Genomic DNA, 25,112 nt, shown 5'->3' on the forward strand with positions numbered 1-25,112 from the left:
GCTAGGGGGAGAAACACAAACACACAAACACATACACACACACACATATATATATATATATATACATATATACGACGGGCTTCTTTCAGTTTCCGTCTACCAAATCCACTCACAAGGCATTGGTCGGCCCGGGGCTATAGCAGAAGATACTTGCCCAAGATGCCACGCAGTGGGACTGAACCCGGAACCATGTGGTTGGTTAGTAAGCGACTTACCACACAGCCACTCCTGCGCCTGGTATCTTGGTATGAGACCAAAAACACTCAGCGCGCGCGTGTGCGTGTGCATGAGAGTTCGCAAGATTGACAAAATTTCAGCTGTGGGTTCCAATACGAACGCAGAAGTCCTAATATAGGCATCAAATTCATATCGTAATAATTGCATTTTATCCTAATTACGCCAGTTATCACAGCATAGATCTATATTGATCTATGATCATTTTTCTAGAATACTAATCAGTAGGCGGCGAGCTAGTAGAATCGTTGCCACGCAGGGCAAAATGCTTAGCGACATTTTGTTCGTCCTTACGTTCTGAGTTCAAAACGTAAGGAGGTCGACTTTGCCTTTCATCCTGTCAGGGTCGATAAAATGTGTACCGGTTGATCACTGGTGGCTGAGATCATCGACTTACCACCTCCCACGAAATTGCTGGCCTTAGGTCTAAATTTGAAATCAATAATACTGATCAGTATATCTACTCAGTATTCTATCATAGAATTCAGCATTTCCTTGAAATATGCCATATCTAAATTTACTCTAAATCGAAAACTGTGAGTAGGGCCCCGACATCAAAAGCAATTTCATATCAGTACAGCTTACACAGGCATATAACAGCAGGCCCGGGAGTACCTCCTGATAAAAGCGTCGCTCCAGGGCGGACTGCTATCCCTCGCCCCACTTATAACGTTACTATCCTTCCATGGAGGACATGTTGAAAGGATCTGCCATCGTGTCTCCTTCAAATATCCCCTCAAATACCCAGTGACCCCGACTCCATCCAGTATTCGTTTGTAATAAGTTTTGTTGAAATATTTCGTTTTATTAGAGTTCATCCGAATGTGGATTCCACAAGATAACATTTATCTTTCTTGGAGCCAGTGAAGCGCGCGCACAAACACGAAGACATAAACACACACACACACACACACACACACACACACACACACACACACACACACACACACACACACGCACACACATTGTAACTGTCTTTCTAGCTTCGTCAAATTTACATTGCTTGTCAATCTCCTCCGCTCCATCAGTGTCAGAACACCAGAAATGCTTAAATTCATGCAGTTGAATTAATTTAAAGTCGCTTTTAGACAAACAGACAGACAAGCAGAGAGCGACGAAAGAAAGAAAGAAAGTGTGAGAGAATAACATTTAGTTTATGAAAGAGGAGTTTCACTCCATGGACTACAATGATAAAGATATTCACCAACATCTTTGACATATTTCATAAATTTTGAAATTAATATTTTCTCTCTTTCTCTCTTTTACTTGTTTTAGTCATTTGACTGCGGCCATACTGGAGCACCGCCTTTAGTCGAGCAAATCGACCCCGGGACTTATTCTTTGTAAGCCCAGTACTTATTCTATCGGTCTCTTTTGCCGAACCGCTAAGTTACGGGGACGTAAACACACCAGCATCGGTTGTCAAGCAATGCTAGGGGGACAAACACACACACACACACATACATATATATATATATATATATACATATATACGACAGGCTTCTTTCAGTATCCGTCAACCAAATCCACTCACAAGGCATTGGTCGGTCCGGGACTATAGCAGAAGACACTTGCCCAAGATGCCATGCAGTGGGACTGAACCCAGAACCATGTGGTTGGTTAGCAAGCTACTTACCACACAGCCACTCTTGCGCCTATATTTTGCCTACTCTTTTTTTTTTGTCGATTTATAGACGCTGGTGTGTCTGGGTTTCTGAGTTTCGCCGCAACGGCAGGTTCGCTCGGATCGTTATAACATTGTGCTTAATAACGTGGATGCTGTGTCTTCACATCCCACGCTGATTAGTAACATTTTTGTTTTTAGATAATACATGTACGGTTTTACTAAAACTGAAGTCAATCTGTGCACCAGTATCCTTATACGATGCCAATATACGACATAAATTAGGCACAACTGGAAAATTATATTGCAGTCCCAGTATCCCAGAAGTCCCAAGTGCTGTTGGTGATTTTTCCCCTCTTCTTTGTACACTTTTTCAATTTACTTCCCGACGATGATCCTATGCTCGAAACGTCAAAAACTTTCTCTTCTTACCAAGCGTCACACTCATACATTCCATGAGTACGTCTTATTGTTATTTTTAATGTTTGTTTGTTTGATTTGACTATCTATTCTTTTATTCTTTTACTTGCTTCAGTTATTTTATTGCGCCCATGCTGGAGCACCGCCATTAGTCGAACAAATAGACCCCAGGACTTATTCTTTGTAAGCCAAGTACTTTTCTATCGGTCTCTTTTGCCGAACCGTTAAGTTACAGGAACGTAAACACACCAACATCGGCTGTCAAGCTTTGGTGTAGGGGACAAACACAGGCACACACACAAACACACACGCAAACACACACATATACATGTATATACGACGGGCTTCTTTCAGTTTCCGTCTACCAAAGCCACTCACAAGGCTTAGGTCGGTCCGAGGCTATATATATATATATATATATGTATGTAGCTGGCAGAAACGTTAACACGCCAGGCGAAATTCTTAGCGGTATTTTTTAATAGGCGCAGGAGTGGCTGTTTGGTAAGTAGCTTGCTAACCAACCACATGGTTCCGGGTTCAGTCCCACTGCGTGGCATCTTGGGCAAGTATCTTCTGCTATAGCCCCGGGCCGACCAATGCCTTGTGAGTGGATTTGGTAGACGGAAACTGAAAGAAGCCTGTCGTATATATGTATATATATATAAGTGTGTGTGAATATGTTTGTGTGTCTGTGTTTGTTCCCCTAGCATTGCTTGACAACTGATGCTGGTGTGTTTACGTCCCCGTCACTTAGCGGTTCGGCAAAAGAGACCGATAGAATAAGTACTGGGCTTACAAAGAATAAGTCCCGGGGTCGAGTTGCTCGACTAAAGGCGGTGCTCCAGCATGGCCGCAGTCAAATGACTGAAACAAGTAAAAAGAGTAAAAAGAGTAAAAAAAAGAGAAAAAGAGAGTAATATATATATATATATCACTGTGACCGACCAAGCTATCAGATGTTGCTACACATCGCTGGTCACAATGCACTTCGCATTGGTTTAGCCTTCAAATGACACCACCCCGCTGGCTAAGCGAGCAGGGCAACATAAGAATGGGTGAGAGAAAGTTGTGGCGAAAGAGTACAGCAGGGTTTGCCACCACCCCCTACTGGAGCCTCGTGGAGCTTTAGGTGTTTTCGCTCAATAAACACTCACTCGGTTTTGGAGTCGAAACCGCCATCCTACAACCACGAGTTCCTAACCACTGGGCCTATGTATGTATGTATGTATGTACGTATGTATACATGTATATATATACCTGTATTTATATATATATTATAAATATATATAGGTATATATATGTCTCTGTGTGTGTACGTGCATACATACTTACGTACATACATAACATACATATATACATACATGACATAACATACATACATGCATACATGCATAAATACATACATACAAACAAAATGCTTGACACTCACACTCAGCAAGTGGCAATGTAAAACATCTGACACAGAAGTTCGTGCAAAGGCAACTGAGCACAAACCGCCAGCCACTAATCATATGTATTCAGATGCCTTGTGCGTAAGGAAGATCACGGTATTCCAAAGCAGCTGTTCCTTGACGAGCTGTGCATTGGAAAGCGTCCTCAGCACAAAACACGAGAAAGATTACAAAGACTGCATAAAAGGCAACCAAGGAATTGCAAATCAATGTTAAGAACTGGGAAGAGCTAGCTTTGGAGAGATCTGAGTGGAGGAAACGTATAAGGGAAGATTATAAAGCTTTTGGAGAGGGTCGCCTTGGCTTCGGAAAGGCTGTCATCAGAACCTCAATAAAAATAGAAAATGCTGGAAGAGTGATACGTATGGCCGTGTATTCCTCTCTAAGATTGGGTATGTCAACCATTCGAAGTCCCATGTTAGATCAACTGTATGTAACATTCTTCCACAGAGACCAGGTGATTCAACAAGAGCATACCACTTATGCTTCAAACCATACGGATCTGCAACAGGACTGAATAGTGATCTGAGAAGTTATGGACGAGAAGTCAAAACTGCCATAGACAACGAAGCGGCTCAGAGTGACGGCAAATCATCTGTGAAAATGGAGCAATAACCAACTGTATACTTAAATTACTCAATGTGTCTATCTATGACCGTAACTCTCTTTCTCACTTTCACTCGCTCTCTCTCCCCCCTCCCCCTCTCTCTCTCTTTCTATCTCAAGTGTCACAAGAAGATGGACTATGAACACACACACACAACTGTAATCTATACTATTGTATCTACATAACAGTTCTTTAAATTTTATGTGGCCGGTTAGCTCAGTTGGTTAGAGCGTCGTGCTAATAACGCGAATGTCGTGGGTTCGAGCCCCATACTGGCCATCTTTTTAAAGTAAGTTCATATTCACCAATGTCTTTGGCATACCTTATTAATTTGAAACTAGCTTTCTTTTTTACGTACCTTTCTTCGATATGTATATCATCACAAACCATATGGTCGTTACGATGCACTCCTGACGACCATAAGGTCTCTGATGAGATTCATATTGAAGAAAGGTACATGTGCACATAGACTTGGTACTTGTACGATGCTTTGTACCTGATTGTTTGATCAAACTTTTTCAATTTTTTTAGTGAGATAAAAGAAATGCAGGTCTAATTGGTACAGAATCAGTGCGAATCCATCCATGTTTTGTAAGGAACTTCTTGCGGTATACTTACAAAAAAAAAAGCGTCGTTTATTAGTCGACAAATACAACAAACATCTATTAACCCGAGATAAACTGAGACCTAAAATAAGTTGTTAAAAACAGCAGCAAAGATGGAAGTTGATTAAATTTTATTGGAAATTCTCTGGGAAATTGGAAACTACATTGATGCATCGAAATCAAGGTAGAAACTGCTTTGTTCCTAAATTATCCGGGACGCTATTCCACATAATTGGCCTCAAAAGCGCTGTCGTTTCATTATTTCACTAGCTAGTGCATGCATATACAGCTGCGTGCGTGCGCACATACACGCGAGTACTGTCCAAGTCTCCAACCAATCACATACAGCTAGCTGGCATTCAATTGGCGTATCAAGTTTCGGGCATTTTGATTGGGATTTGGAAAGAAAATTCACAAAAAAGTCACTTCTATTGATTTTTTTTGTGGCTTTGCGGGGTGACTGGGGAAATGTAAAGATGTGCACGACCACCCTTGGACGGTTTTGAATGACCCTAGAAAGTGCGAGCTCTCTAACTGAAAAATTGTGGATTTGTATAAAGGACACACACACACAGACATTTTGCCGTTTATATATATAGAGATAAAAGAACAAAACATACTGAATAGTGTATCTCTAAATCTGTCGTCTCTCCCTCCCCATCTCCTTAATCTTTGTTACCTTTTACTTCCCTGTTTCTATCTGTTACTCACACTCACTCTCACTCTTAACAGTGCAGCAGCAGTAGCAGCAGTCTACGGTAACTTCCTATTTGTTCATGATAATTATTACGCAAGTGCCGTAAACGTGGCCGGTTAACTCAGTTGGTTAGGGCGCCGTGCTAATAACGCGGATGTCGTGGGGTCGAGTCCCATACTGGCCAGTAACTTTTTCGTTTTTAGATACGTTGGTGTGAGTTTAAGCAAGTCATTGTCAATCCTCGCAGAAACACCTTTGTACATTATAAACTAGACATATAACTGAAATCGAAGTTCCGTTGCTTACTGTTGCCCAACTTAGATAATGGTCAAGCAAATCCATGAAATAAATAATCACAGAACGTACTTTTTCCCCAGTAGATCGACTACCACCGCCATCAGATTTATGGGAGGGGTTAAGACGAGCAAGTTGACCCCCAGTACTCAACTGGTACTTATTTTATCGATCTCGAAAGGATGAAAGGCAAAGTCGGACGAAATGCCGCTAAGCATTTTATCCGGCATATCAACGATTCTGCCAGCTCACCGCCTTATGTTCTTTCAATATTAGAAACATTTTTTTAAGACGGCGAGCAAGCAGATTCGTTTGGACCCCAAGCAAAATGCTTTGTAGCATTTCGTTCGTCCTTAAGTTCTAAGTTCAAATTCTGCCAAGATCGGCTTTGCCTTTTATCTTTGCGGGGTCGATAAAACAAGTACCCGACAACAACTGGGGTCGATGTAATCCACTTACACCCTCCCTACAAACTGCTGGCCTTGTGCCAAAATTTGAAACCAATTTTTTAAATAGTCTTCTTTTTTTTCTTTATTTCTTTTTAAGTCGGCGAAATGGCAGAATCTTTGGCACGCTGGGCAAAATACTTTGCAGCATTTTATCCGTCCTTACATTCTAACTCCAAATTCCACCAAGGTCGGCTTTGCCTTTCATCCTTTCAGAATCGGTAAAATTAGTACTCGCAGAGCACTAGGATCGATGTAATCAACTAACGCTCTTCCCCTTATGCCAAAATTTGAAATCAATATTAAAATATTTTCTCATGTACGGGTGATCCGCTACAGTTTTATTTTAATATGAACCTAAAAGGATTTATTATTAGTGTGTACATAAGAGTTTTCAGGACTGACAAAATTCCAACTGTGATTCCCAATATGGGTGCCAAGTCTCTCTGTCTTTGTAATTGTATTCCACCATAATTCCACCATTTATCAGAGTATATTATTGATGTTTGAGACGTTTGGAAGGACTGGGCCCTTAACAGAAAAGTTTTTGTTATCGTTGGCGCTTTGCCTTACCGAGGTCTCAGGTGACGCTCGTGAGGATGCTTGGCTGTTCCAAAGCCTTAGTCTTGCCACCACCTGGGGTAATACCTATTTCTTTACTACCCACAAGTGGCTAAACACAGAGAGGACAAACAAGGACAGACAAACGGATTAAGTCGATTATATCAACCCCAGTGCGTAACTGGCACTTAATTTATCGACCCCGTAAAGATGAAAGGCAAAGTCGACTTCGGCGGAATTTGAACTCAGAACGTAGCGACAGAGGACATACTGCAAAGTATTTCGCCCGGCGTGCTAACGTTTCTGCCAGCTCGCCGCCTTCACCGCGGAATGGGAAATGGCGTGACAATTCACTTCATGGATCAAAGCTTGCTGATGTGTGTGTGTGTGTGTGTGCGCGCGCGCGCGCGTTATGAGCATTTATAGAAAAATAATAAAATAATACTTTCAAATTATTTCCACTGACCACTAACTGGTACACTTTCCCTTATCTATATCCTTGTTTTTCTTTTTTCTGTTTTCTTTTTTCTTTCTTTCCTTTATTCCTCTCTTTCTGTTTTTGTTTTTTTTTTGTTATTTTATTATTTTATTATTTTTCTTCTTACTTTCTTCTTATTCTCTCTTTTTTCTCTTCTTTTTCTCTTTCTTTAATACCTGTCTTCCTGCTTTCGATTTGACCCTACTATTGACACTCCCTATTTGACCCTACTATTGACCCTACTATTGACACTCCCTATTTTTAGGTCACTTTAAATAAAACCATTGATTCAATAACACTGTGTATAAATTCTATACTTGGAATGACCAATTTTAATTATCATTGGATTTTACTCATAAGGTATTGGAATCTTATATGTATACCATTCTGCCTAAAAAATGGATCTACAAATATAACATCCCAACATATCTCACATTTGTTCTCTTTTCTTTCCTCCACCTCACTCTCTATTTTGTATCATATCTAAATTAACTATTACTTAACCATCCTCTCACACCGTCTCCGATGAAGGGATATAGTTAATAAACATCTTGAAAACAGCTGTAAGACCTTCTATCTACAAATGTTCTAAAATCTATACACAGCCTTGGTTTTTTGTCCCATTATGAAAAAAATTTATATATATATATATAATAAAAAAAAAACTGCCGTTATGCCTGGCAACGAGTACCCGTCATCGAGGAGAACCAATAGAGATCAAAACCACGTTGTTTGGTGGTCATAAAGCTAGGGTAACAGGAGTTATGTCCCGCTTGCAATAAATACCAGGCGGGAGACGCGCACTGAATAAACCAGCCGGAGGAGATGTCTTCCTCTGCTTCAATGGCAGTATCGTCGTCTTTTAGAAGACAATCATATTAGAGGGGCCATAAACACTGCAAAAAAAGAAATATTTTTGATCATTGATCGATTTTCAATAAGATTCAGTGGTGGGTATAACACTTCCAAGCAGGAAATGCCGAACGAGCCTCTCTTTGTGTCTCCTCCAAAAATATCCTCAAATACTCAATGAATTCTCTCACTTTTCCGCCATCGGTCTCATATAATTTTTGTGGAAATATTTCGTTTCACAAACGTTTATTTGCATCTGGAGTAATTCCAGCGATAACAACTGGATTGCTCTCAACGTAACAGTAAAGAACTTGTAGTCGTAAACGCGTTAAAGGTTAATGATTAATAACTAGTTATCAGCAAAGATAACTATCGACCACTTGGTCTGAAACAAATCGAAAGCCAAAGGAAGGTCGAGGAAAAGGCCAACAATCGCAAAATCTAATTGGTATTGGAAATCCCCAGGCGAAAAGGAATCTACTTCACCATCATAAACATTACGGAGATGTACTCGCATAGCAAGTAATTTGATCTGAGATGGTGTGCTGAAACGAAAACAATTGCAGCGTGGAGGGTGTTTGTAAGCCATTTAAGAAACACACAAAAGCCGTTCGATTCACTTCAACAGTTAAGTTTAATTTGTCAAAATATTTTCGTCGCTAAAATCCGTAACCTGTTCACTGACAAAAATCCGAGATGCGGATTTTAGCGACGAAAATATTTTGACAAATTAAACTTAACTGTTGAAGTGAATCGAACGGCTTTTGTGTGTTTCTTAAATGGCTTACAAACACCTTCCACGATGCAATTGTTATTATAAACATTGTCCTCAGACTATTTTGAAAAAAAAAAGAAAGAAAGAAAGCAAAAAACATACACTATATAGTGTATATCCATATCTACATAACTGTTTCCTTCTCTCTGTCTTTTCTATCTCTTTCTCTTACTCTCCCTCTTTCCTTCCTTCACAAGTGTCAAAACACTGATTGCAAACACATCAAGTTGTATCTTGCATTAACATGTGTTCATACTAATTTTTATAGCCACCGGATACCAATGGCCGGTTAGCTCAGTTGGTTAGAGCGTCGTGCTAATAACGCGAATGTCGTGGGTTCGAGCCCCATACTGGCCAATGTGTTCACATTTTTTTTTTTTCGCTTTTGTATGTTTTTACGAACTGAATTTTTGGATCTAGTTGGTCTGGCTGCCAGCATTTCAAAAATTTTAAGTTTATCGACAATTTTAAAATTTGGTACAATAATATACATTTTCCAAGCTGAATTGCTGGAGTTATTTCACTTTTTCCAGAAAAAATATTTTTAAGAAGTTATAGAAGTTTAAAGTTTGATCATTTTTCACCCAGTCCAGAAACAGGATTTGGAAGCTGTCCTTTTGTGCGTGACTGCACATTTTGTCGTCAGCATCCTGAAGATAGCACGTCTTGTCGATATTTGTAAACAACACATGTTTTGTAGTTTGAAGCATTCAATATGCATTTAATGCGAGAGCACGAACTTAAAAAGATTTATTCAAAAAACGTTATTTAGCTGTTGTTTTTAGTACACTTCAAAGACAAAAAGGAACGAGTAAACCAGTAGTTTGAAGCATTCAATATGCATTTAATGCAAATGCGATGAACAACACTTTACATGCGATCAGCACTTAACAATTTCCCCCCACAAATGGTTGCAATACAGTTTTAACAGAAAGATTTGGAAGAATTCGATAAAAGTTCTTCGGTAATTTTCTTTCATGTAAATAAATACTCTTTTACTCTTTTACTTGTTTCAGTCATTTGACTGCGGCCATGCTGAAGCACTGCCTTTCAGTCGAGCAAATCGGCCCCAGGACTTATTCTTTATAAGCCTAGTACTTATTCTATCGGTCTTTTTTTGCCGAACCGCTAAGTTACGGGGACGTAGACACACCAGCATTGATTGTCAAGCGATGTTGGAGCGACAAACAGAGACACACAAACATATACACACACACATACATATGTATATACATATATACGACGGGCTTCTTTCAGTTTCCGTCTATCAAATCCAGTCGCAAGGCTTTGGTCGGCCCGAGGCTATAGTAGAAGACACTTGCCCAAGGTGCCACGCAGTGGGACTGAATTTAAAATACTTATCCAAAAAAAAAACGTTATTTAGCTGTTATTTTTAGTACATCTCAATGGCAAAAAGAAACGAGTGAACAAGTAGTTTTAAGCATTCAATATGCATTTAATACAAATGCGATGAACAACACATTACAAATTAAATATGAAAAAAAAAACCCCAAACATTTTGTTGACCAGGTCATAAATGCACACGCCCAACTGTCGACAGATCGGCAAAATAAGTGGTTTCAATATATTTGACAACATGTGCTTTCTCGCAGACAAAAGGTCACTCATGTTCCGCTTGTTACTATGGAAACTGGCATGAATGTATTTATGACTTACGATTGGCTAAAATTACGAAAATTTTCAAAATTTAGTTGCTAATAACTCTTTATTTATTGATTTATAGCAGAAGTGATTTTCACATCATTTATTAACCAATAAAAGTGTATCATTATGAAATCAATTCGAACAGAATTGATGCAGGCGGCCAAACTGACGAGATCCGAACTTTTATCTTTTTCCTTGACTCAGTCCGATTATGTCAACTATTAAGTCTTCTGATTTGCTAAAATTATGTAAAATGCTACTAGCTTTAAAAACTCGTTCATAATTTTATTCATTTCTCAAAAAAAAAAAAAAAAACTACATTCGTATGGACAATTTCAAAAGAATCGGGCGCTGTGAATTCAGTTTACTAACTTTCAATTCAATAGTGCTCATGATTTTGATCCTTTTCTTATGGCGACAAATGTTTTTGTATAAAATAAACTTTTAGAGTAAAAGCAGTTGTATAATTTCTTTTAGTTTTCTTTCACTTCTTTGAACAATGGCCATGCTGGGGCATCGCCTTGAATTATTTCATTAAACAAATCGATCCTAGTACCTAATTCTTTTCAAGTAGACGCAAGCGTGGCTGTGAGGAAGGAAGCTTGCTTCCCAACTACATGGTTCCAGGTTCTGTCCCATTACGTGGCACCTTGCGCAAGTGTCATCTACTGTAGTCTCGGTCGACCAAAGCCTTGTGAGTGGATTTAGTAGCTGGAACTGAAAGCAGCCCCTAATAATCAAGCATGAAATTAGAGAAATCTGAAACTCGTCAGTTCGATCTTCACCTGGGGCACACAATTTTTTATACAACGGTGGTGCCCCTTTTACATATGGGTGTATATTCGTTAGTCTAGCTAATATGATCGTTATAGCGAGATACTTTGCTACCTCAAGAAAGGTTTCGGTCAGTAAACAATAGATTGTATCATTTAAATATGTATTTTGAGAATAAGAACTGAAAGAAAGAAAGAACAAAAAAATATCGCTGGCCAGTATTGAGCTCGAACCTACGACACCTGCGTCATTAGAACGATGCTTTGACCAACTGAGCTAACCGGCTACTTACGTATAGTATAGCGTAGGTTACAGTTACGTGTGTTCACAAGATGATGATGGGTGCAAGTATCTTGGTAATCCTGGAGCTGGACAATAACATGCACATAAAAATGAAAGACAAGGTCATCACTGCATATTTCAAGTGCTCCAAACATCTCTTGAAATCAAAACTCAGCTCAAGAAACCTTGTGACTACCATCAGCATATGGGTTGTTGCTGTAGTCCGCTATAGTGCACCCACCCTGAAATAGAAACAAGCGGAAATTAACCAACTCGATTGCACTACCCGAAAGACAATAACAATGCATGGTACCCTCCACCCTAAGACGAATGTACACAGGCTCTACACAAAGAGGTGTAAAAGTGGATGTGGGTTGATTAGCGTACGGGAATGCATCAACAGTGAAAGAAGAAACATGGCAGAATATTTGGTAAACAGCAAACAAAACAGACCTGCTTCAGTATGCTGCTAATGCAGAAGGATTTACCAAAAATGAACTTGAGAGTGCTCGTGAATTCAGATCCTTAACAGCCAACGAGAGAGAAGAAACCCCACTCTGCATGGAATTACATGGTCAGTTCCACCGTGAAACAAATTAAAAGACTCGGAAGCACCATGGCGGTGGCTCAGCAAAGGTGACCTAAAAAAGAATACTGAAAGCCTAATACCAAGTCAGTGAAAAGGGATATATACCACACATGTGCAACGAACCTCTGCAGAATGTGTGGGAAGAGGGCCGAAAGCGTGACTCTCAAGAGTACAAGCGCAGACATGACAAGGTGCACCTTGTCATGTCTGCGCTTGTACTCTTTCTGCGCAAGACTTTCACAAATACTAACAATGTGAGTCACGCTTCACTGGCCACTATGCCGGAAGTATGGATACGAGGTAACGGGTGCTTGGTACCAACATACACCAGAAAAGGTAATAGACGAAAAGGAGAAGACAAAAATCCTCTGGGACTTTGACTTCCAGACAGACAAGGTGTTAGAGCACCGAAGGCTGGATATAGTAATTTTTAGGAGGGACAAACAAGAGTGCCTAATAATCGACAACACAGTGCCAGGAGATCAACATATTATCATGAAAGAAAGAGAAAAGATTGGTGGAGACCGGAGAATTGAGACCGCTAAGATGTGGCAACTGCGTGAGTCAAACATAAAGGTTGTCCCTATTGTCATCGGAGCTTTGGGTTCAATATCACCCAACCTGAAAAAACATCCGGAAATTTTAGAAAGACCCTACAATGTAGGTGTATTACAAAACTCAGCATTTCTTGGAACTGCATGCACACTGCATAAAGTACTGTCTGTCTGAGGTACTTGTGGTGAACTGACAGACAGTACAAACCCCCGGTACACACAATATCTTCAATCAACAACATTACGATATTGGACATTACTATGCGACGTCTTAAACAATAATGATGATGATGAGGAGGAGGAGGAGGATAATAAACCTGAAGTGAAGTCCAAGTGTATAGTGAAGTCCAAGATGAATAGGAGTGTAGGGTTGATAGTAAGTTGCTAAGGGGGTAGTTCATTTAGAATTTGGATTGGAGAAAGAGTTCATGTGTACATGGTAGCGGTATTTGAAATCAACAGGGCCGCCAATATACACTCTTGCTTGGTGGGAGCGTGGTGTTATAACACGGTAGTTATAGACAACATTTTTATGCAGACAGAAACCTCCAAGGTGACAGAGAAACTCGATAATTGCAAGTCTTCCTACCTGCTCTGCCTTTTTCTCTACAGAAAAAACTCCATCAGGAATTGTGGCAGTATATTAAAAGAACCTTTACGGTTAAAAATTATAAATATCTTATAAGCAAGGGTTAAAGAAGGTTATTCTAAAGCCAATATACTGATATTCCACATTTAATCTACTTGCTACAGAAAGTTGAACTGAAATTCGGGCAACTAAACCTTTGGAACATTTAAATTGCGTTATCTCAATATTGAATCAATTTCGGAATTAACCACATAAGGATTCGTTCTTCTTCAGTTAAGCTTTCTGTAGAGAAAAAGGCTTCATCATTTTTAATAGTAGTAAACTGATTACTGCTTACTGCAGGGGGACTTGTAACCACTACAATATGTAGCGGCGGGAAGTCAACATGTTGTTCTGAGACTGTATTTTAGCAATTCGTCTTCATGGAACAAAAGTCCCTCCGCACAAAAGGGCACAAAAAAGAAAATAGAAAGAATTTAGGGCATTTATATCCTTGAAACGGAAAAGACTTGGTGCACACAAGCTATCATAAGACAATGGGTTGATTTAACTATGCCACTTGTTTTACATGGTTCTTAAAGAAGTTGTTTAGTCAGGGATTCGGCCAGTACTCATCACGCAAAAGATATGAAAACTTTCCTTTCTGAACGAAGAATTGACAACATAATGATTCCGACGGGAATGACTTGATATCTACAAATATTAGATCTTGTAATAAACAGGCCCTTCAAGGATTATTTAAGGATGGAAGGGAATTAATATATCGAATATAGAATAGAGAGAAATCAGCGTGGAAACTATCAAACCCAACCTCCAAGAAATCGTGAATTGGATGAAGAATTCATGGAATAAAATTACCGACAGTTGCGTTGCCAACGCTCTACGAGCAGGATACTTGGATTGAAAATTATATTGCCAAACCTAAGAGATTGGGGTTCATGATTCCACAGGAAATGGAATTGCAAGAAATTCAATCTGAAGTTCGGGGTTTGATGATTTATAACGATGTTCCAGAAGAGGACGAAATGTTTGTACTTGACTAAAAACATTAAGCAAATAAATAAACTTTTGATAATTAAAAATATGGGTTTGCTTTTTCCAGTGTTTTTCCTTTTACACGGGGACAAAAGACTATTTTGTCTTTCATGGATTTTTTTCCGCAAAAATATGACATACTCTGAAAATAAGCCCTAGCGCGTTATTTGGACACTAAATTATTTTCTACTCTAGGCACAAGGCCCGTGATTTGTGGGGAGGGGGCCAGTAAATTAGATCGACACCCGTACGCAACTGATACTTAATTTATCGACCCCGAAAGGATGAAAGACAAAGTCGACCTCGGCGGAATTTGAACTTAGAGTATAAAGAAAAGCAAAATACTGCTAAGCATTTCGCTCGGCGTGCTAACGTTTCTGCCAGCTCGCAGCCTATTTGGATGCAAAATTAATATAAGATTGGGTCTTATTTTCAGGGAAACAAGGTATATGTGTGTATATGTGTGTGTGTGGGTGGGTGTATTTTTATATAGATACATGCGCACATACATACACACGTATATATATATATTTACATACATTGATAAATGTATAAATGCATACGCACACACACACACACAAACACACGAAGTTCAGACGTCATTTTCGACGGCTAGTTCTAATAAACAAACATGTTGTATTAGAATGTTTCTTTGTCTTTGCATGTTGTATGTTTATAAGTATTTAAGGCACAACATTATACATCCGCCTGTGTTCGTGCGTGCCTATGTAATATCGACGTAATACATATTATAGGCGCAGGAGTGGCTGTGTGGTAAGTAGCTTGCTAACCAACCACATGGTTCCGGGTTCAGTCCCACTGCGTGGCATCTCGGGCATGTGTCTTCTGCTATAGCCCCGGGCTGACCAATGCCTTGTGAGTGGATTTGGTAGACGGAAACTGAAAGAAGCCTGTCGTATTATGTAATATATATATATATTATATATATAATATATATATATATATATATATATATATATATATGTATGTATGTGTGTGTTTGTGTGTCTGTGTTTGTCCCCCTAGCATTGCTTGACAACCGATGCTAGTGTGTTCACGTCCCCGTCACTTAGCGGTTCGGCAAAAGAGACCGATAGAATAAGTACTGGGCTTACAAAGAATAAGTCCCGGGTCGATTTGCTCGACTAAAGGCGGTGCTCCAGCATGGCCGTAGTCAAATGACTGAAACAAGTAAAAGAATAAAGAGTATTATACACATATGACCTCATATATATATGTGTACGTGCGTGTGTTTATATGTGTGTGTGTGTGTGTGCACACGTGCGTATGTATGTATATGTTCTGTTATTTGCTTCAGTCAGTTGACTGCAGCCATGCTGGAGCACTGTCTTAAAGGGTTTTAATCGGAGAAATTGACCGTAGGGCTTATTCTTTGTAAGGCTAGTACTTCCACCGGTCTCTTTTGCCGAACCGTTAAGTTACAGAGATGTAAACACATCAACGTCGGTTAACAAGCGACGATAGTGGGACAAATGCAAACACAAAGATACATACACACACGCACACGCACACACAAACGCTCACACACAAACGCACACGCGCCCGCACACACACACACACACACACACACACACACACACACACACACACTATACGACGGCTGTCTTTCAGTTTCCGTCTATCAAATCCACTCACAAGGTTTTGGTCTGCCTGAGGCTACAGTAGATGACATTTGCCCAAGGTGCCACGCAGTGGGACTGAACCCCAAAACATGTGGTTGGGAAGCAAGTTTCTCCCCCGACGTCTACGCCTGCATACATACATACATAGATACATACATACATACATACATACATATTTATTTATATTAAGGGCATTACTATACATAAATGCCTCACGCTAGGGCTAGGAGGGACTATTAAAGTAAAAACTACCATAATAAAAACATTGTACCGAACGCGAGGGAATACAACTCTCGAAGCGAGCCCTTTAAAAACAGATTCAGCTGCAGATAATATCATTTCATAATAAGTTCACAAAATGCACTTTTTAATCATCAGTGCATGCATAATCAAGACACATAAAAATGAACAAAAAAATCAACATACCAGACGAACACCAAATGCATCCAGCATAGTACATAGGACTGTTCACACTTATATATCTATGTGAGAGGCAGGCTTTTCGAATTGCATCTCGGTACACATGATTATTCAGAATAAAATTCAGCACTGAATATATTCCGGTTAAATTTACAATTGAAAAATAGGATTAAATCTTTATAAGAAATTATCAAGTAGTTAGCGTGAAAAACCTCATAAGGGAAAAATTTATTAATGATTCCCTTTGAATATATTTATTTATATTAAGGACATTATTATACATAAATGCCTTATGCTAGGAGGGACTCTTAAAGTCATAACTACCATAATAAACACACTGTACCGAACGCGAACGAATGCAATTCTCGAAGCGAGCCTTTTAAAAACGGATTCAGCTGAACATGGAGGTTTAACTGTACTTATAATTTAAATTCAAACACAAACATATGCACAAGAACAAATATACACACACGTAGATACACACTGAAAGATATACAATATACTATATCAAAAATATTTGCTTTCCGTCCAGACCTTCTTCCGGTTTTACGGTACATGTGCTGAAGCGAAGCAGGAATGTCTTTTAAGGAACTGAAAGAAAGGAAGACTGATATAACAGAACACGGTAAATATGATATTCCTACAGAATGCGCGCGTGCATATGTGTATATGTGTGAGAGAAAGAATAAGGGAGAGAAAGCTGGAGAGAGAGAAAGATGGAGAGAGAGAAAGATGGAGAGAGAGAGAAAGAGAGAAAGAGAAATAGAGAGTTTGTGTACGTATGTTTCCTTGTACAATATTGTTACCATTCTCTTTTTGGCGAGTGGGGTTGATGTTATCTACTAATCTCATCCCTCAAAATCAAAGCTGCCGGTTTTGTTCCTGAAATATAAACAATTATAAGTGCTGTTGTTGTTACTGCTGCGACTATTACTACTACTATTTAAAATCTTCTAAATATACGATACACGAATTCCATTCAAACACACACACACACACCACACACACACACACACACACACACACACACACACACATACACACACACATACGCACACACACACACACAAACACACACACACACACACAGATTGATCGATTGGTAGATAGAGATACATATACAAGTAAATACACTAATTTCTCTCAATATATAAAAATACGCTATCTTTAAGATCACATTTTAATTTCCTAAAAACTACTTTACTGTTCTAATGCTTTAAAGTATGCTTCTTTTTCAGATGTGTGTGTGTGTATATATATATATATATATATATGTATATATATCTGTATATCTGTATATATCTATGTGTGTGTGTGTGTGTGTGTGTGTTGTGTGTGTGTGTGTGTGTGTGTGTGTGTGTGTATCTGCGTATATATATATATATATATATATATATATATATATATAGGCAAATTTGTTGTTAAAAATGTGCCTAACTTTGAAAAATTTGTAATTCATTGTTTAAAATAAATTTATTTACATATATACCAAACTAGCTTCAACAATATTTTTTGTTTATCAATGGGAAAAAATTAGAATTATGAATTAGAAAAACATCTTTAAAAGTTTCAACGTTGACAAATTAAAATGTTTATAACAGATAAATTTAGAATTATGGATTAGAAAAACATGTTCAAAAATTTCGATGTTGACAAGTTTAAATGTACATAGCAGTCAATAATATTAAAACTGTGCATTAATTTTTTTGAATGTACAAAGCTCATTAGTCTTAGTAATGATCGACAAAAAATGAATATCATCAAAGTTTTAGTCATACTGAGTTAAGAGGGGGGGGAAACAAGGGAGAAATGAAGACAGTAAAAAAAGGGATTGGATTTACAATTTCTCTGATCCTCTTTCCGTCGTGTGTAGGAACTTTCGCTTGTAACAGTGTGTTTTGGAATCCGGTGTATTTATAATTTTTTCGATTCGTTAAAGTACTGGTGATGTCTTGTTTTTCCGGTGGTCAAGTTTGTCGTTCTGCCTGGTTGGCTTCCCTGTGGGAAACGGTCATCAGTCGTTACGGTTGGTTGATTCTCTTAAAGGGTCATTTTGTTGTATTTACTGAAGTTTAGTTTTGATTGGTCTAGAGTTAGGCGACGTCAGCAACTGGTGTTGGTGTGGTGGTATTGTATGATCATTCGGAGTTGCGGTTTCGAAACCTGGATGGAAGACTGTTACTAAAGTTTTTAAAATTGTTTGTTGTTCCTGGTTGTTGTTTTTATTGTGGAGAAATTGAATCTTTTTCCCTTTTTCTGTTTAGTGTTTTTTCTTCTTTCTAAAGGATATTCAGTTGTGGCTTATATTTTGTAATGAGTATGCTTTTCTTTTTAAACGGAATTGGCTTGAAGTGTTTCCGGTGCATTGATAGAGAGGGAAGATCTAGGATTTCGGGTTTATGCTTACGGGACATTGGTCTAGGTGTTTACTTACGGGAATTTTCCTAGTCGCAGGGTCCCGGATTTATTGATTGTGCACCGTTAGTCTGTCCTTCAAGGTTAAACTAGTTTGACTTATGTAGTCTCCACCACACCCTCCACATTTGGGAACAGATTAAGTTCTTCGAAGCACAGGTGAAGTGATTTTTTACGGTAAAAATTTGACCTGACTTACATTTGTATGTTGAGCCCCCTAAGAGAAAGATGCAAGTTCCGCAATGATGAACCTAGTGAACTAAGGAGCAGAAACGTGTGAGAATGGTGTGTGTAAATGTGTATGTGTGAATGGGGGCGAGTGAGTCTGACGTGTGTATGGGTGTGTGTGAGCATGTGTGTTACGTGTGTGTGAGTTGTATGTAGCAGTTGATACGTGATTTTTCCAAGTGGTGTGTGCACATGTGTCTCTGTGATCAAATAGTGTGCATGTGTATAGTGAATATATGTGGGCGAAAGTTATCTCTGTCAATGCGTGTTGCGTGTGATTATGCGTGTTGCGCGCGCGTGTATATATTGTCTGTGTTCAGGTATTAAGTGCTTGTGTGGGTGTGGGAGTGTGCATGATTGTGTGTGCTGTGTACACTGAGTTAAACGGTGTGTGTGGCTATTCGTAAAGTGGTATGTGTAGTGACGCTATTGATGATTGAGTGTGGGTGTGTGGATAATGTGTATGGTGTGGGTGCTGAGAAGTGGTCAGTGCTAGTGAGTGCAGAGTGGGAAGGTGTTGTGGGTGTGTATATGGGTATGTGTATAGTGGTGCGTGTGTGGTGAGGGTTCCGAGGTGGACAGTGTTGGTGTGTTGGTGGAGAGGGAAGTTTTATGTGGAAGGTGTGTGGGAATCCGTGTGGGGTTGGTGTCAAATGAAGAGAGGGTGTAAGTTGAGCCCATATGGCGCAAAGAAACGAAGGAAGAAGATTAATTTCTGTTCATAGCGAAGGCGGGAGTCCGGGTGGCCCTTGAGCAGAGACAGTCCGATTGTAGCGAATGACCGGTAGAGCTGAACTGGCGCGAGACCGAGGTGTCATCGCTGAGTCTGATGGCTTGGAGGTGCTCCGTGAACCGGTCAACCAAACGGCGTCCCGTTTGGCCAACGTACAGGGAAGGACAAAGAGAGCAGGAGATGCAGTAAATAACATTACTAGAGGTGCAGGTAAAGGAGTCGGTGACGTGATAGGGACAGTAATGGGTGCTTGTGAGGATTATGGTTTGGAGAGGTAGGGGCACGTCTGACAGTGTAAGTGGGAGTAGGGGAAGGAGCCAGGCTGGGGGTGGGGGTAGAGAAGAAACTGTGGACCGGCAGATACAAAGGTTATAGACTCGTTTGAGGGAGTAAGTTAGGGAAGATGTGTGAGGTGGTGGGGTTGGACTAGAGCCGCCGGAAGGCTCGGAGAATGGTGCCCTGGCAAGGTGGTAGGTGAGGGGAAACGGGAGATGAATAAGGATGGGACAGGCGCGAAGAGGAAGAGCAGAGGCATGGCCCACAAGGGCAGTGTGGATAATAGTGAGGGATATCCACGTAGGATGAAGTTGTGAGCCATGAGTTGAGACTAAGTTTCAAAGTCATGATAATCACTGCAGAGCCTGCGTAGACGGAGGAATTGGGTGTAGGGAAAGAAGAGGTTGGAGTGGGTAGGGTAGGAGGAGATGTTACGGCGGGAGTGTGAATCAGCGAGATTGTAGTGAAGGTAGTGAGAGCGGAGTGGTGTATACTGACAGAAATGTTGAGAAATTCGACAGAAGAATTAGAGAGAGTGCAGGAGATTTCGAAGGCAAGATGGAAGGATCGGGCAAAAGAAAGGAGTCCAGTTGTTCGCGGGAGAGTGAGGTCGCGCCAATACAGTCATCGATATAATGACCATATAGCTCAGGAGAGGGACCAGTAAATTATAAGAATATTTGGGCCTCAGCGTAGCCAACAAACAGGTTTGCATGGTTGAGGCCCATACATATGTGTTATATATTCATGTGTATATACGTATGTTTGTATGTATGCACGTACATACGAATATATTATATATGTATGCGTGTGTGTGTACGTGTTTTTATTTTTATGTATATATATATATATATACATATATGTGTGTGTGTATGTGTTTATACATAAATACACATACATAGGCGCAGGAGTGGCTGTGTGGTAAGTAGCTTGCTAACCAACAACATGGTTCCGGGTTCAGTCCCACTGCGTGGCATCTTGGGCAAGTGTCTTCTGCTATAGCACCGGGCCGACCAATGCCTTGTAAGTGGATTTGGTAGACAGAAACTGAAAGAAGTCTGTCGTATATATGTATATATATATATATGTGTATGTGTGCGTGTATGTTTGTGTGTCTGTGTTTGTCCCCCTAGCATTGCTTGACAACCGATGCTGGTGTGTTTACGTCCCCGTCACTTAGCGGTTCGGAAAAAGAGACCGATAGAATAAGTACTAGGCTTACAAAGAATAAGTCCCAGGGTCGAGTTGCTAGACTAAAGACGGTGCTCCAGCATGGCCGCAGTCAAATGACTGAAACAAGTATAAGAAAAGAAAGAAAGAGAAAGAACATATATATCTATATATGCATTTATAGGTACAGGGTGTGTGTGTGTGTGTGTGTGTGCGCGCACATGATATTTTTAGATTTATATATTTACTTGTCGGTTCAGTATGACTTCCTGTTTTTGCTGTTGTTGTCTTAATGCTATTATCATTGCTGATGTTGGTGATGCCGTTACCGTTTCTGTTATTGGTGAGTTTTTATTATTATTGTAGGTGGCGGGGGTGGGGGATCATGGGTGTTGGCTGTTTATAGCTTTTTTTTGACGACGACAAACACGAGTGTTATGAAGATGATGATGATGATGGCGGTGGTGGTGGTGGTGGTGGTGGTGGTAGAGATGCTGATGGTGATGATGAAAATGACGTGAGCGTTTGGCACAGGTGAAATATGTTTCTTTAGGCGAGGAATTTGGCAGACTTGAAGTAGTCATGCTTGGCTGGAAAATTCTGCTAAAACAACTAAAACGATTACTACAACAACTACTGTTACTACCACCACCAACCACCACCACCACCACCACCACCACCACCACCACCACCACCACCACTATTACTACTACTACTACCACCACCACCACCACCACCACACCACGACTACTACTACTACTACTACTACTTACTACTACCACCAATACCACCACCACGACTACTACTACTACAATTATTGCTGTTATTGATATTACTACCGTAAACATCACCTCCACCACCAGAACCAATACTGTATCAACAACATATCATCATCAGCAGCAGCAACACCGCCCTACTATTACCACCACTACTACTACTACTACTACTACTAAAACAAGGTGTGACAAGCACAACCAAAAGTACTACGACTACTACTACTACTACTACTACTACTACCGCTATATCACTGCAACTGCTGCAGTTACTACTGCTACTACTACTACTACTACTACTACTACCACAACCACAACCCTTAACATCACCCCTACCACCATCATCATTGCTACTACATCAGCGACGTCATACAAACAGCAGTACCTTCCTATTACCACCCCTACCACTACCACTACCACTATTAGCAAGGTGTGCTCGCTCAAGGTTGACTTGAAGCTAATTAACAACAACAACAATAACTACTACTACTACTACAACAACAACAACTACTACTATGACGACGACGACAACTGCTCTTACCACCAGCATAACCTCCAACAATAACATCACTGCCACCACCACCCACAACCACCACCACCACCACCTCCACCACCACTGCTAACGACACGAGATCCTGTACATGGCCTCTCGAAGAACTAGAAATAATAGCCTTGTATCTCCCTCAAATGATCGTAATGTTTGTAATAATGTCTAAGACTTAATCTTTCCTCCTACACGGTGGACGGACATAATTGTTAGTGGTGGAAAAAATTGAACAGAACAATTTATATGGAGTAATTATAAGGTTAAGGTGCGGAACGTACAATTTCCTGTAATTCAGATCGCATCATGGCACTAGCAAACAAAAGTGGGAAAGTGCTGCCCCGGAAGATGGTGAGGGAGATGCGCTGGAACAGCCACTTCGACTCACAGGGATCGCACTTACGGGTAGCCATCGCCAACTCGATAGCGGTGAGCAGGAATATGGTCAAGGAGCTGAGAACGCCGGAGGTCCCCACTGCCACAAGCTCAACCATAAACCTGTCAGAGAGTGGCCGTTACCTTGACAGTTTACTTTTCTCAGCCTGACGAGCTAAACACGTAGCTAAACACGTCAAGTTGTTACTGGAGAAGGTGTCACTGCATGTGACAACAAATGAGGGGCCTACCGCCACGGAACAGGAAAATTGTCATACCGTCAGGGCTTTTAACGTCTCCTCGGTCTAGTCCTGCTGGCTCGAGCTGAATAACCAGCTGGAGGAGACGTCCGCCTGGGGTTAAAATAGCAGTATCATCTATTCACAGAGAACAAACACCCAGTGAGGATACTGCTTTCGTCTCTTATAGGGATTTTCTTAACGAGCTAGTTTGCTTGTTGTAAGATCAGTAACTGTATGTTATTTATTTTCTATATATTGCAAGCTGGCATGAACTACTACTATGTCTAGCAGATGAGTATCCATCACCGAGGATGACCATAAAGAGGTCGAAAGCACGCGGTCTGATAGTCTCGATAGTTAGAATAGTAAGGAGTTGTCTCCCCGCTTGCAATGTATATCGAGTGTGAAGCGCACTGAATAACCAGCTGGAGGAGACGTCCGCCTGGGGTTAAGATAACAGTATCGTCTGTTCTTACAGAACACCCATGTTTAGATGGCAATAAACATTACTTCTTTTATATCCTTATAATAAAAGTGCATTTTTTTTTTAGTTTAGTCAATGATTTATGATTTTGTTTAAGGGTGGCATGACAAGGGTACATTGGACAGCAAGATGTCTCCCAAAATCCCCATTTTGAGCATAGTCGCCTGCATCTTGCTTCAGATCCTTTCCGAAGGTGGCGCGCCATGTCTTTCTAGGTCTCCCTCTCTTATTTCGCTCCCCTGATGGTACCCACTGGGTATTCGTTTTCCAGTTAGTCGAAAAACATAACCTGACAAATCTCACCGTATTTATTCCGCCATAATTGCCTCTTCAGCCAGTGTAGATTGGCAGATCGGGGCAATGCTGATGGCATTGCGCTGCTGGCAGAGTTATGCACAGTGTTCCAGCAAATGACGACCAGAGGGGTTGAAGAAACGGCAAAGCAGGCCTACGGGGTCAGCCCCAAGAAAACTAAAGTGATGAAAGCCTAGGGGCAAAAGAGAGATGTAAATTCTAAGGGTTGAAGACGATAATGTAATTCCTTGACAAAAATACACAGTTCTAAAGACGGGAATGTCACAACTGGAATGTAATTCATAATAGGTCTGCTTGATCATGGCTGTGCTGGAGCTAAACAACAAAAGGCTACTACTACTACTACTACTACTACTACTACTACTACACTACTACTACTACTACTACAACTACTACTGCTGCTGCTGCTGCTGGTAGTAGTAGTAGTAGTAGTAGTAGTAGTAGTAGTAGTAGTAGTAGATACTGTACATTTCTGCTGCCATAAATATATTGGTGGTGCCCTGTGTGAAGTGGGAATTGACTTTCATTGTTCCTGTAATTCATTAGTGAAACAAACCAAACCAGGTGAAACTTTAAAAGGTCGATGAGTGCTTCACCAGGGAGAAAGGTGTTTTTCCTCAATCTTTTCAATCTTATCTACCACTCAACCCCTTTTGTCATAGCCACCAGACAGAGGGACACTGCCTGTCCTACCTTGTTAAAGGTAGGTGGTGGTGAGCCGTATTTCGTCTGCCGTTACGTTCTGAGTTCAAATTCCGCTGAGGTCGACTTTGCCTTTCATTCTTTCGGGGTCGATAAATTAAGTACCAGTTACGCTCTGGGGTCGATGTAATCGACTTAATACCTAGGTCTATCCTTGTTTGTCCCCTCTATGTTTAGCCCCTTGTGGGTAATAAAGAAATAGGTAGGTGGTGGGACAATCCTCACAATGGTATTCCGCATCTAGTCGGATCCGTCACCAA

The 25,112-nt window shown here is 40.3% G+C and overlaps 3 non-coding genes across 3 annotated transcripts; all 3 read left to right on the plus strand.

Annotated features, from left to right (window-relative positions):
* The first annotated feature begins 4,541 nt into the window (after nt 1-4,541).
* Nucleotides 4,542-4,615, plus strand: Trnai-aau. The gene has a single exon. It is a non-coding gene; the product is annotated as a tRNA-Ile (tRNA).
* A 1,133-nt stretch (nt 4,616-5,748) lies between these two features.
* Nucleotides 5,749-5,822, plus strand: Trnai-aau. Its single transcript has one exon. It is a non-coding gene; the product is annotated as a tRNA-Ile (tRNA).
* Nucleotides 5,823-9,327: 3,505 nt separating this feature from the next.
* Trnai-aau lies at nt 9,328-9,401 on the plus strand. The gene has a single exon. It is a non-coding gene; the product is annotated as a tRNA-Ile (tRNA).
* The last annotated feature ends 15,711 nt before the right edge of the window (nt 9,402-25,112 follow it).

Source organism: Octopus sinensis, linkage group LG8, assembly GCF_006345805.1.
Source record: "Octopus sinensis linkage group LG8, ASM634580v1, whole genome shotgun sequence".
In the NCBI taxonomy this organism is placed as follows: domain Eukaryota; kingdom Metazoa; phylum Mollusca; class Cephalopoda; order Octopoda; family Octopodidae; genus Octopus; species Octopus sinensis.